This window comes from Somniosus microcephalus, unplaced genomic scaffold, assembly GCF_052327205.1.
Source record: "Somniosus microcephalus isolate GS21.2 unplaced genomic scaffold, FLI_Smic_1.0 scaffold2, whole genome shotgun sequence".
NCBI lineage: Eukaryota > Metazoa > Chordata > Chondrichthyes > Squaliformes > Somniosidae > Somniosus > Somniosus microcephalus.
In genome coordinates this window covers 2,624,214-2,638,709 of record NW_028225189.1, presented here as the reverse complement: position 1 = coordinate 2,638,709, position 14,496 = coordinate 2,624,214, and the positions used below count along the sequence as shown (strand labels likewise).

Sequence of the window (14,496 nt, the reverse complement as noted above, 5' to 3'; positions counted from 1 at the left end):
GGTGATCCCTTGTCATCCCTAAGGGCTGACCCGTCTACGTAGTACGCTAAGTCACTATTGGAGATAGGAGTTTCTGATAAATTTGTTCGGGGCTTAGTCACCAATTGGGTGATCATTTCGCAGCAATGTGGAGTTCCGTCTTCTTCTGTGGGTAGCAGCGTGGCTGGATTCAAGGCCGAACATCTTTGAATTAGGAGATTAGAGTTGGATAATAACTCAACCTCATATTTACTGCTACGGGCTGACGTTAGATGCTGAGTGGCGTATTTTGATAACAGAACTTCCACTGAATGTGGTACAAACAAAACAGTTCGGTGATTAAGCGTGATGCCTTGAGCCTGTTGTACAGCGTAATAGGCAGCAGCTAGAATTGGCAGGCATCCAGGCAGGCCGCATGCAACGGGATCCAATTGAGTAACTCTTTTATAGTCGTGTCTTTTCCCGTGCCTTCATAAAAAAGCAGTGCAATACAGATTCATGTGCCAGCTGTTCTTGTAAAAGGCACATAGTACATCTATCGGTCGGAACGTGTATCTGCAGTCCCTTTTCTGAACAAATTATTGTTGCCTGCATTTTGCACAACAAGTCTCTCCCTAAAAGGTTCATGGGGGCGTCGTCTGATAACAAAAAAGCATGTTGGCCAGAAAAATTATCTGCTCGTATTTGTAACGGTTGTGACCATGTCAGAGTCTGTGAGACACCAGAAAGTCCTATGCAGGTAACATCCTTGTCAGTGCATGGAATTCCTGTAGCGTATTGTTTTGTCAATAGTGAGGTTGTGGCTCCTGTGTCGACGAGAAAAGGGACTTTCTTGCCTTGCATATTTATGGATAGATACGGCTCATCTCTAGAATTTAGTGATACTAAGGGTAGCTGCAGGAGGTGGGTAACGTCTGAGGCTGCGTCTCTGCGTCATGCTGAATAATTTTGCACTGGCATTCCGGATTGTCCTTCCGTAATCTGACCTCCCCAAGGATCCCCTGTTGTAAAGCCTGCTTGTGGACGAGTGTGAACCTGGGCTTGGGTATTTGTATTTACTGGGGCACCTCCCCAGCCTTGATTTTGCTGTTTGGGGAACGGGCAATTGGACTTCCAGTGTCCGATCTGACCACAGTTAAAACACGGAGAGTTTGTGCCTCTTCCGCTCCACTGGCCTCTGCCAGTCCCTCCTCTACTATTTCCTCTAAATCCGCCTCTGTTATATCCTCTACCTCGTCCCCTGTTCTGACCCTGGTAGTAAATAGTAGTCTGGGTGGTCGGGGCTGGAGAAGCTGCCTGCTCCATTAACAAAGAAATTTTACTCTGATCTTTATTCCTTTCCTGTATTCCTTTCAAGATTTGTGTCAATTCAGGAATGGTTTTATGTCTCCAGTCAAGGCAAACTAAAGTCAACGGTTCCTTAAGTTCTGTTCTGAGGCTGTTTACAAGGGCGTTAATTAAAGGGATTTGGTAATTTTAATAATTTTGTCATACCCGAATGCTGTCCCATAACTGCTTCTATTCTTTCTATATAATCCTCAACGTCTTCATCCCTTTTCTGAGTTGTCTCAATTATCTTATCTAGTGTTGATTATATTCTCCTGACTTACAGCACTGGGGTCGGGTGATTCACCAGCTGCTGCGGCTGGTTGTTGTGCTTCGTAGTCAGGAGGCGGGGCTGGTCTTCTGAACCATCCCTCATCCTCGTCATTACTGGAATGAGTCGTGGGAATAGGAGGATATTCACAAGGAGGGGCGGTAGGCTTCGGGTTTTGTCTTAAAGGCATTAGCGTAACCTTTTCTTGTTTAATCAATTTATTCATTAGATCTTTTTTTCTTATTTTTGTTCTCAGTTTTACTAGTTAATATGCTGCGTTCCTTACGTTTTTCTGCTTCCCTTTTCCAGTCTGAGAAGGCAGACCAATTTACTGATTTTGCACCCCTTCTATGTGGGTCTCTGCCTGCTAGGCAGTTTTCTAGACACGTGATTCTATCTAGATTGAATGTACCATCCAAGGGGAAAGGGTGTCTGTCTTTCTTTGTCCATTTAGCCCACTTAGGTAAATCATTTGTAGATATCTGACCATAGTAGGTAAAGACATAAGAAGCGGGAGTTCCCTTTTCTGGGATCTTGCTCTGTGCAGCTCCCATCTTAGTCTGTTTGGTGTTGTTTTTTTTTTAAACTAGGCTCTCTTCTTCTAGATCGCAAGTTTCACCCCTTACCCCCTTACGATTATTACTGACTGTCCAAAGGACCACAAGTGATGAAAAATAACAAGTAATAACAACAGTCAAAGAAATGATAAGCAATGCAGCTGCCCAAACAGGCAAACAGACCAAGTATTCAGACATTTATCTTATACTTTAAACTAAACAAATAGTCAATTCTCAGTTTGCGTTATACGCCACTACAAACTGAGTCCTTAACGTTTAACTTATACTTTATGTGAGAGTTTTCTGTCTTAATGCTGTCAATAGTCAACAAAAAAAATGGAAAACAATAGAATCCTTATGCTTTAATGCGAGGGGCTTGAACCCTCGTAGAAGGTATCTCAACGGAGAAAAATCCTGAACCTGATAATACAGATCTTAAAAAATTACAGTGACAATTCTCAAACGATACTTTCTGCCGCGGGACTCAGCCCCGGCTCAAGGGACCCACCCTTGATCAAGGGACCCACCCTTGATACTGCAGTTTTAACTTGGTACCTTATGGGACTCAGCCCTGTCGACTTTCCTCTTGCCTTCTTTGCCCGATACTTTTTTCTTTAAAGACTTGAGTTGTCAGTATTCTCCTCCTTTCAGTGGTCAACAATAAAAGAAGCAAAAGTTACAGGATTCAACTCAAGTCTAAAACATGAGTCTTAACTAGATCGCAGTACTCCCGTCGGAAGAAACAGACCACACCAACTTAATATCGAATGAGAAATCCTTTTATGTGATAAAGCATCACTGTGGCCATTCAGGATCTGTCATTAGAGATTCACGATGCCCTTGTCCGTGACTTACCGAAAGGCAGCAAGCGATCTCGGTGGAACCTCCAAGTAACTGTCGAAGTCTCGACTCCCGAGTAAGACTCTTAAACACAAAGTATCGTTAAAGACAGGCTTTATTTGCTTGCAAGGGAAGAGTTGTGTAGACAAGGGCTACATCAGACCTCTTCAAAGTAATACAGAAATTGTAACATATTTATACAGTAAAAAGCAAAACAGGCTTTCTATGCCACATGACATAGTATTGAATCATAACTGATTACAAAGGCACAGACCTTGCGAATTATTGAAACAACGTATTCCGGGCTGCGTTAGAATAACGAACAGAAATACCTTTGGGATAAGATTAACTAATCCTTTATTATGGGATCTCTCTGTTCCCTCTGTTCTCTCACTGTACCAACTGGACCCATGGGCCGATACTTACCTTATCATGTCCTTGGCTGTTTGTTTGGTAACTGAGGCTCCTTGTTAAGCTTGTCACAGATAAGGAGTATGTATGTCTCATCCCCTTGCCTTTAGTGAATCATGCTGTCGGCCATTTGAGTTTTTATTCTATGCCTAGGAAGCCATTTTGTGTCTAAGTGAGAAACTGTACTTCCACAGATGTGAGCTCTGAACAGGCCCCGCCTCCTCCCCTAGGTGAGCAGGGGCTCTGAACAGGCCCCGCCCCCCTCCCCCTACTCCGCATGCGCCGCTCCAAGGTGAGCGCGGGGTCTGAACAGGCCCCACCTCCTCCCCGTACACCGCATGCGCCGCTCCAAGGTGAGCGCGGGCTCTGAACAGGCCCCACCCCCTCCCCCTACTCCGCATGCGCCATCAGGCCCCGCTCCCGAGTATGAGCCACTACCGCGCCTGCGCAGGGCCTCGCATTCTGGGGAAGGCCCGGGGAAACCGCGAGAGTCCGGGGCACCGGCGGAAAGTGAGTTTTATCAGGGGTTTTTTTATATAGCGGAGAGAAGCGCGGGCGGGGAGATAAATAAAAAGAAAATACAAACCGCACCCTCCCGGCACCGAACGGAGCGGGTTGAGCGGCCGCAGCCCCGTGTCTTCTGCAGGGAGCCGGACTGGGGCACGTCATCAACTCCACGGTGGTGAACCGACAGGAGCTCCGACCAATAGGGAGATAGCGGGCGGAGCTCGGAGCACTGAGATGGCAGCGGGTCCTCCAACCAATCGGAGTGTCCGAGGGGCGGGACTTCCGCCGCCCGCTTCTCCCGCTGCTGAGACAAGTGGAATGCAGCAGAGGGCGCTCTTCTGAGTTTGGGGCTCAGGCCTGTTAGTGGAACAGTGCAGAGGGAACTTTACTCTGCACTGGGCTTTACTCCCTCAGCACGGCACTGGAGGGGCAGCACAGAGTTTTAGACTCCAGTCTCTGGAGTGGGACTTCAACCCACAACCTTCTGACTCAGAGGAGAGAGTGCTGCCGCCTGAGGCACAGCTGACACTCTGTATCTAACCCGTGCTGTACCTGCCCTGGGAGTGTTTGATGGGACAGTGTAGAGGGAGCTTTACTCTGTATCTAAGCTGCACTGTACCTGCGCTGGGAGTGTTTGATGGGGCAGTGTAGAGGGAGCTTTACTCTGTATCTAACCCGTGCTGTACCTGCCCTGGGAGTGTTTGATGGGACAGTGTAGAGGGAGCTTTACTCTGTATCTAACCCGTGCTGTACCTGCCCTGGGAGTGTTTGATGGGACAGTGTAGAGGGAGCTTTACTCTGTATCTAACCCATGCTGTACCTGTCCTGGGAGTGTTTGATGGGACAGTGTAGAGGGAGATTTACTCTGTATCTAACCAGTGCTGTACCTGCCCTGGGAGTGTTTGATGGGACAGTGTAGAGGGAGCTTTACTCTGTATCTAACCCGTGCTGTACCTGCCCTGGGAGTGTTTGACGGGACAGTGTAGAGGGAGCTTTACTCTGTGTCTAACCCGTGCTCCACCATTCAATAAGATCATGGCTGATCTGATCTTGGCCTCACCTCCACTTTCCTGCCTGTTCCCCATGACCCTTGACCCCCCTGTAGTTCAAACATCTGTCTGTCTCCGCCTTGAATATATTCAGTGACTCCGCCTCCACAGTTCTCTGGGGTAGAGAATTCCAAAGATTCACGACCCTCAGAGAAGAAATTCCTCCTCATCTCCGTCTGAAATGGCCGACCCCTTATTCTGAGACTATGCCCCCGAGTTCTAGATTCCCCCACGAGGGGAAACATCCTCTCAGCATCTACCCTGTCGAGCCCCCTCAGAATCTTATGTTTCAATAAGATCACCTCTCATTCTTCTAAACTCCAATGAGTATCGGCCCAACCTGCTCAACCTTTCCTCCTAAGACAACCCCTTCACCCCAGGAATCAACCTCGTGAACCTTCTCTGAACTGCCTCCAATGCAAGTATATCCCTCCTTAAATAAGGAGACCAAAACTGTACGCAGTACTCCAGGTGTGGTCTCACCAACGCCCTGTGCAGTTGTAACAGGACTTCCCTACTTTTAATCCCTTTGCAATAAAGGCCAACATTCCATTTCCCTTCCTAATTACTTGTACCTCCATGTTAACTGTTTGTGTTTCATGTACGAGGACACCCAGATCCCTCTGTACCGCAGCGTTCTGTAGTCTCTCCATTTAATAACAATTTGCTTTTCTATTCTTCCTACCAAAGTGGATAACCTCACATTTTCCCACATTATACTCCATCTGCCAAATTTTTGTCCACTCACTTCACCGATCTATATCCCTTTGCAGACTCTGTGTCCTCCTCACAACTTACTTTCCCACCTATCTTTGCATCGTTAGCAAATTTGGCTACAGTGCATTCGGTCCCTTCATCCAAGTCATTGATATAAATTGTAAATAGTTGACAAATAGTGTGACATATCTAAGTTTGCAGATGATACTAAGATGGGAGGGAAAGTAGTGAGTGAGGAGGACATAAAAACCTGCAAGGGGACATAGACAGGCTAAGTAAGTGGGCAGAGATTTGGCAGATGGAATACAATACTGGAAAGTGTGAGGTTATGCACTTTGGCAGGAAAAATCGTAGAGCAAGTTATTATCTTAATGGCAAGAAACTGGAAAGTACTGAAGTACAAAGGGATCTGGGGGTCCTGGTGCACGAAACTCAAAAGGTTAGTGTGCAGGTGCAGCAAGTGATTAAGAAGGCCAATGGAATGTTGGCTTTCATTGCTAGGGGGATAGAATATAAAAATAGGGAGGTATTGCTTCAGTTGTACAAGGTATTGGTGAGACCACACCTGGAATACTGCATACAGTTTTGGTGTCCATACTTAAGAAAAGACATACTTGCTCTCGAGTTAGTACAAAGAAGGTTCACTCGGTTAATCCCAGGGATGAGGGGATGGACATATGAGGAGAGGTTGAGTAGATTGGGACTCTACTCATTGGAGTTCAGAAGAATGAGAGGCGATCTTATTGAAACATATAAGATTGTGAAGAGGTTGGATCGGGTGGATGCGGGGAGGATGTTCCAGATGATGGGTGAAACTAGAACTAGGGGGCATAGTCTTAGAATAAGGGGCTGCTCTTTCAAAACTGAGATGAGGAGGAACTACTTCACTCAGAGGGTGGTAGGTCCATGGAATATGCTGCCCCAAAAAGCTGTAGAAGCTACATCATTACATAAATTTAAAACAGAAATAGACAGTTTCCTAGAAGTAAAGGGAATTAAGGGTTACGGGGAGCGGGCAGGAATTTGGACATGAGTCTAGGTTCGGATCGGTCATGGCCCTGTGGGTAGCGGAGCGGGCCCAGGGGCCATGTAGCCTGATCCTGCTCCTATTTCGTGTGTCTAATTCTGTTAGATTCAGGAGATGGTTCTGTGATAGTAGATTGGCGGTTAGGATCAGATCAGCCATGATCTTATTGAATGGCGGAGCAGGCTCGAGGGGCCGATTGGCCTACTCCTGCTCCTATTTCTTATGTTCTTATGTAGACCCCAGCACTGATCCCTGTGGCACCCCACTAGTTACAGTTTGCCAACCTGAAAAATTACCCATTTATCCCGACTCTCTGTTTTCTGTTAATTAGCCAATCCTCTATCCATGCTAATGTATTACCCCCAACCCCGTGAGCTCTTATCTTGTGCGGTAACCTTTTATGTGGCACCTTATCGAATGCCTTCTGGAAATCCAAATACACCACATCTACTGGTTCCCCTTTATCCACCCTGCTCGTTACATCCTCAAAGAACTCTAGCAAATTTGTCAAACATGATTTCCCTTTCATAAAACCATGCTGACTCTGCTTGACTATAATGATTTTCTAAATGCCCTGCTATCACTTCCTTAATGGGACAAGTTCAGAAACAAAAGATGACACGAGATGAAGTGTAAACAGAAATGGCAGCTGCCATGTGAGAGAGAGACAAAAAATGAAAGAAAGAGATCGGGTCCGAGGTTATGGTCTGAAATTGTTGAACTCGATGTTGAGTCCAGAAAGCTGTAAAGTGCCTAATCGAAAGATGAGGTGCTGTTCCTCGAGCTTACACTGAGCTTCATTGGAACAGTGTAAGAGGCCAAGGATGGTGAGGTCAGAGTGGGAGTGGAGCGGAGAATTAGTGACAGGCGACCTGAAGCTCGGGGTCACCCTTACCGACTGAACGGAGGTGATCTGCAAAGCGGTCGCCCAATCTGCGTTTGGTCTCCCCAATGTAGAGGAGAATTGAAGTGACAGAATTGAATTTTTTGATGAAGTAACAGGGAGGATTGATGAAGGGAATGCAATGGATGTTGTCCACATGGGTTTTAGGAAGGCGTTTGACAAAGTACCACATAGAAGGCTGGTTAACAAAATTGAGGCTCATGGAATAGGTGGGTCAGTGGCAGCTTGGATTAGGAATTGGCTTAAGGACAGAAAACAGCGAGTTGCGGTAAATGGCTGTTTTTCAGACTGGAGGACGGTAGACAGTGGTGTTCCCCAAGGGTCAGTGCTGGGGCCACTGGAGGATGGGAGACAGTGGTGTTCCCCAAGGGTCAGTGCTGGGGCCACTGGAGGATGGTAGACAGTGGTGTTCCCCAAGGGTCAGTGCTGGGGCCACTGGAGGATGGTAGACAGTGGTGTTCCCCAAGGGTCAGTGTTGGGGCCACTGGAGGATGGTAGACAGTGGTGTTCCCCAAGGGTCAGTGCTGGGGCCACTGGAGGATGGTAGACAGTGGTGTTCCCCAAGGGTCAGTGCTGGGGCCACTGGATGATGGTAGACAGTGGTGTTCCCCAAGGGTCAGTGCTGGGGCCACTGGAGGATGGTAGACAGTGGTGTTCCCCAAGGGTCAGTGCTGGGGCCACTGGAGGATGGTAGACAGTGGTGTTCCCCAAGGGTCAGTGCTGGGGCCACTGGAGGATGGTAGACAGTGGTGTTCCCCAAGGGTCAGTGCTGGGGCCACTGGAGGATGGTAGACAGTGGTGTTCCCCAAGGGTCAGTGCTGGGGCCACTGGAGGATGGTAGACAGTGGTGTTCCCCAAGGGTCAGTGCTGGGGCCACTGGAGGATGGGAGACAGTGGTGTTCCCCAAGGGTCAGTGCTGGGGCCACTGGAGGATGGTAGACAGTGGTGTTCCCCAAGGGTCAGTGCTGGGGCCACTGGAGGATGGTAGACAGTGGTGTTCCCCAAGGGTCAGTGCTGGGGCCACTGGAGGATGGTAGACAGTGGTGTTCCCCAAGGGCCGGTGTTGGGGCCACTGCTTTTTTTGATCGATAGATACAGGAAACTTTGTGATATCCGGCACCGACGGGACCGAGCTGTTGCCGTCCCATCAAAACTGCCGGACAAACCAGCGCTAATGTTAAAACATACAGAGCTTTTGAGCTCCGTATCTAGCAACAATCCCTGTTGCTTAGCAACAGCTTCTAAACAGTCGGCCGTAGCTTGCAAGCGTCTCTGTAGCTAAGCAACAGCTTCAGCATGACCTTGCAGAGCCTGACTGGGGGAAAAAAAGTAACGAGAAGTAAAAAAAACTTATAGGAAATGGCTCCTGAATTTTGCCGGTAGATAGAGCCTTCCGGACATTTAACCACCGGATAAATGAAAGTTTCCTGTAGATAGATATCGATATAGTAAATGCATTGCTGGTCATCTTCCAAAATTCGATAGTCTCTGGAACAGTACCCATGGATTGGAGGGTAGCTAATGTTACCCCACGATTCAAAAAAGGTGGAAGAGAGAAAATGGGGAATTATAGACTGGTAAGCCTGACATCGGTAGTGGGGAAAATGCTAGAGTCCATTATAAAGGATGTAATAGCAGAGCACTTGGAAAACAGTGACAGGATCGGACAAAGTCAGCATGGATTTACAAAAGGTAAATCGTGCTTGACTAATCTACTGGAATTTTTTGAGGATATAACTGGTAGAATAGATAAGGGAGCACCAGTGGATGTGGTGTATTTGGACTTTCAGAAGGCTTTCGATAAGGTCCCACATAAGAGATTAGCATGTAAAGTTAAGGCACATGGGATTGGGGGCAAGGTATTGACTTGGATAGAGAACTGGTTGGCAGACAGAAGCAAAGAGTTGGAATAAATGGGTCGTTTTCCGAGTGGCAGGCAGTGACTAGTGGGGTACAGCAGGGATCGGTCCTTGGACCCCAGCTATTCACAATATATATTAATGATCTAGACGACGGAACTCCAAGTTTGCAGACGACACAAAGCTGGGTGGGCGTGTGTGCTGTGAGGAGGATGCCGAGAAACTCCAGTATGATTTGGACAGGTTGGGTGATTGGGCAGAAGCATGGCAGATGCAATATAACGTGGATAAATGTGAGGTTATCCACTTTGGTGTCAAAAACAGGAAGGCAGATTATTATCAGAATGGCAATAGATTGGGAGAAGGGGAAGTGCAACGAGACCTGGGTGTCCTTGTGCACCAGTCGTTGAAGGTAAGCATGCAGGTGCAGCAGACGGTTAAGTAGGCAAATGGTATGTTGGCCTTCGTAGCGAGAGGGTTTGTGTACAGGAACAAGGATGTCTTGCTGCAGTTGTACAGGGCCTTGGTAAGACCACGCCTTGAGTATTGTGTGCAGTTTTGGTCGCCTTATCTGAGGAAGGATGTTCTTGCCTTGGAGGGAGTGCAGCGAAGATTCACCAGGCTGATACCTGGGATGGCAGGAATGATGTATGAGGAGAGATTGGGTCGATTAGGCTTATACTCGCTGGAGTTTAGAAGAATGAGAGGGGATCTCATTGAAACTTATAAAATTCTAACAGGACTAGACAGAATGGATGCAGGAAGGATGTTCCCGATAGCCGGGGAGTCCAGAACCAGGGGTCACAGTCTAAGGATAAGGGGTAAGCCATTTATGACAGAGATGAGGAGGAATTTCTTCACCCAGAGAGTGGTGAACCTGTGGAATTCTCTACCACAGAAAGCAGTGGAGGCCAGTTCATTAAATATATTCAAGAAGGAGTTGGATATATTTCTTAAGGCTAAAGGGATCAAGGGATATGGGGAGAAGTCAGGGACAGGGTACTGAATTTGGATGATCAGCCATGATCTCATTGAATGGCGGAGCAGGCTCGAGGGGCCGAATGGCCTACTCCTGCTCCTATCTTCTATGTTTCCCTCACTGATTGCGGCTCTTAACCAACACCGACTTTACAAAGAAAGCCCCGTGCGGCAGCCTGGAGCTCGGGCCCAGCGCGCAGGCGTGGGGGAGGATGATTGACAGGGGCCCGGGGTGTGTGCTGAGCATGCGCGGTGAGGGCCGGGCACCTGTGGAGCAGGAGAGGGCGGGCCATGGGGTGCATGCGCGGTGTCAGCCACAACTCAGCGCGGCGGCCGGAGTGGTTTCTGGAGCGCGGGGGTTTGTGGGGGTTGCAGCCGCCATTACTGTTAATCCTTGCAACCAACCTGTGCAGCAGCTGGGGCCTGAAAATCAGCTTCACTGCCCCTGGGCTGGGAAAGGGGGACATGAGACAACATTCTCCCTCTTACCCCTTTCTACAATCCTTTTACAGGGTTTTAGAAGTGGAGCATTTACAGACAGGAAGCTCAGACCAGACATCACCTCAAGATCTGATAGAGTCGCTCGATTCATCAGGACCTGATTCAGTCGCTCCTCCAATCTGCTGATACACCAGCGAGTTCACACTGATGAGAGACCTTTTAAATGTTCTGAGTGTGGAAAGAGCTCCAAAATATACAAGTAGCTAAAGAGACACCAGTGGCTACACACTGGGGAGAGAACGTTTAGCTGTTCCAGAAGGGATTAATTCAGCCATCCGCTCCGATGATACACCAGCAAATTCACACTAGGGAGAGACCTTTAACCCGCTCTGTGTGTGGGCAGGGATTAATTGCACCCTCTGTGCTGCTGAGACACCAGCTTGTCCACACTGATGAGAGACCGTTGACCTGCTCCGTGTTTTTGAAGCGATTCTCTCATTCTGCCACCCTCCTGAGACACCAGCTTGTTCACATTAAATGTTCTGACTGTGGGAAGAGATTTAAAAGGTCCCAGGATCTGAAGAGACACCACCTGGAGAGAGCAGGAGAGATTCTGTTCACCTGCTCCATGTGTGGGAAGAGATTCACTCGGTCCTCGAATCTGCTGGCACACCAGCGAGTTCACACTGGGGAGAGGCCGGTGAAACATTCCGACTGTGGGAAAAACATTAAAAGGTCCCAGGAGGTAAAGGAACACCAGCTGGAGGGAGCAGGAAAGAGGCCATTCACCTGTTCTGTGTGTAGGAAGGGATTCATTCAGTCCTCGACTCTGCTCCAACACCAGCGAGTTCACACTGGGGAGAGGCCGTTCACCTGTTCCGTGTGTGGGAAGGGATTCACTCATTCATCCAATCTACTGAGACACAAGCGAGTTCACACTGGGGAGAGGCCATTCACCTGCTCCGTGTGTGGGAAGGGATTCACTCAGTCATCCCACCTACTGACACACCAGCGAGTTCACACTGGGGAGAGGCCGTTCACCTGTTCCGTGTGTGGGAAGGGATTCATTCAGTCCTCGACTCTACTCGAACACCAGCGAGTTCACACTGGGGAGAGGCCGTTCACCTGTTCCGTGTGTGGGAAGGGATTTATTCAGTCCTCGACTCTGCTCGAACACCAGCGAGTTCACACTGGGGAGAGGCCATTCACCTGCTCTGTGTGTGGGAAGGGATTCACTCAGTCAACCAATCTGCTGACACACAAGCGAGTTCACACTGGGGAGAGGCCGTTCACCTGCTCCGTGTGTGGGAAGGGATTCACTCGGTCCTCGAATCTGCTGAAACACCAGCGAGTTCACACTGTTCTGTAGCACAGGGCCCTGTAGACATCTGGGGTGACATGAACGTGGAATGTTTGAATGTTTTATAAATTCTTGGACTGCTGTTTAATCTTTAAGACTGTTGTGCTGATGATTCCCTTCGATTGACTGTTCATGGTGTTCCATAGAATGTACAGCACAGAAACAGGCCATTCGGCCCAACTGGTCCATGCCATTGTTTATGCCCCACACCCACCCTACTTCAATTAACCCCATCAACATATCCTCCTATTCCTTTCACACTCAAGTGGCTTCCCCTTAAATGCATCTGTACTTTTAGCCTCAACTACTCTTTGTAGTGGCGAGTTCCACATTCTCACCACTCTCTGGGTAAACAAGTTTCCCCTGAATTCCCTGCTGGATTTATTAGTGGCCATCTTATATTTTGTGGATGTTAAAACCCCAATAACTGGGCTGGATTTTAATATTCTGTATAAATAAATCAGCTTTGTTTGAAACACACAGTCGATTGAGTCCTTGTTTCTAAGATAAGACGAGAGTTAATTGATGACTTGTTACAGACATTCCAGGTCCTCTCAATATCTGTGTCCAGGAGAGAAGCTTCTGTTACTTTGTGCGTTTTATTACCATCGAGGTTCTGGATGTCATTGTGGGGGAATGGAACATTTTAACATTCTCAGCACCTGGTGTCAACATCAAACACTCCCAGGGCAGGTACAGCACGGGTTAGATACAGAGTAAAGCTCCCTCTACACTGTCCCATCAAACACTCCCAGGGCAGGAACAGCACGGGTTAGATACAGAGTAAAGCTCCCTCTACACTGTCCCATCAAACACTCCCAGGGCAGGTACAGCATGGGTTAGATACAGAGTAAAGCTCCTCTACACTGTCCCATCAAACACTCCCAGGGCAGGTACATCACGGGTTAGATACAGAGTGTCAGCCGTGGCTCAGGCGGCAGCACTCTCTCCTCTGAGTCAGAAGGTTGTGGGTTGAAGTCCCACTCCAGAGACTCGAGTCTAAAACTCTGTGCTGCCCCTCCAGTGCAGTGCTGAGGGAGTAAAGCCCAGTGCAGAGTAAAGTTCCCTCTGCACTGCTCCACTAACAGGCCTGAGCCCCAAACTCAGAAGAGCGCCCTCTGCTGCATTCTTAGGCAGTCCCTCAGAACCGCAGATGACTTGCTTCCACATTAAAAATGAGTTCCCAGGTGACTGATGAGTCCAATGCAGAACCTACAGTGTCTGTCACAGGTGGGACAGACGGTGGTTGAAGGGGCGGGTGGGTGGGGTGCTTGGGTTGACGTGTGCTCCTTCCGATGCCTGCGCTTGGCTTCCGCTTGCTCCCGGCGAAGAGACTCGAGGTGTTCGGGGCCTTCCCGGATGCTTCTCCTCCACTTCATGCGGTCTTGGGCCAGCGATTCCCAGGTGTCGATGGGGATGTTGTACTTTTTCAAGGAGGCTTTGAGGGTGTCCTTGAAGCGTTTCCTCTGCCCACCTGGGGCTCTCTTGCCGTGCCGGAGCTCCGAGTAGAGCGCTTGTTTTGGGTGTCTCGTGTCGGGCATGCGGACAATGTGACCCGTCCATCGGAGCTGATTGAGCGTGGTCAGAGCTTCGATGCTGGGAATGTTGGCCTGAGCAAGAACAGTGATGTTGGTGCGCCTATCCTGCCAATGGATTTGCAGGACCTTGCAGAGGCAGCGTTGGTGGTACCTCTCCAGTGCTTTGAGGTGCCTGCTGTACATGGTCCATGTCTCTGAGGCATACAGCAGGGCGGGTATCACTGCTGCTCTGTAGACCATGAGCTTAGAGCCGGGTTTGAGGTCCTGGCCTTGAAACACACTCTTCCTCAGGCGATCGAAGGCTGCACTGGCACACTGAAGGCGGTGTTGGACTTCGTCGTCGACCTCTGCCCTTGTTGACAGTAGGCTCCCGAGGTATGGAAAGTGGTCCACGTTGTCACATTCCACTTGTCTCAGCAGCGGGAGAAGCAGGCGGCGGAGGTCCCGCCCCTCAGACACCCCGATTGGTTGGAGGACCCACCGCCACCTCAGTCCTCCAAGCTCTGCTTGCTGTCTCCCTATTGGTCGGAGCTCCCGTCAGTCACCGCCGTGGAGTTGATCATGTGCCCCAGTCCGGCTCCCTGCAGAAGACAAGGGGCTGCGGCCGCTCAATCCGCTCCGCTCGGTGCCGGGAGGGCGCTGAGATGGTATGGTTTGTATTTTCTTTTTATTTATCTCCCCGCCCGCGCTTCTCTCCGCTATATATAAAAAAAAACTCATAAAACTCACTTT

General features: G+C 49.0%; 2 pseudogenes across 1 annotated transcript in view; one reads left to right on the top strand and one right to left on the bottom strand.

The window, feature by feature from the left end:
• The window catches only part of LOC147084094 (uncharacterized), a 445,069-nt pseudogene that overhangs the window by 374,487 nt on the left and 56,086 nt on the right, over positions 1-14,496 (bottom strand). The gene's annotated exons all lie outside the window — the stretch shown is intronic.
• LOC147084096 (uncharacterized) overlaps positions 1-14,496 on the top strand; it is a 140,997-nt pseudogene that overhangs the window by 124,176 nt on the left and 2,325 nt on the right.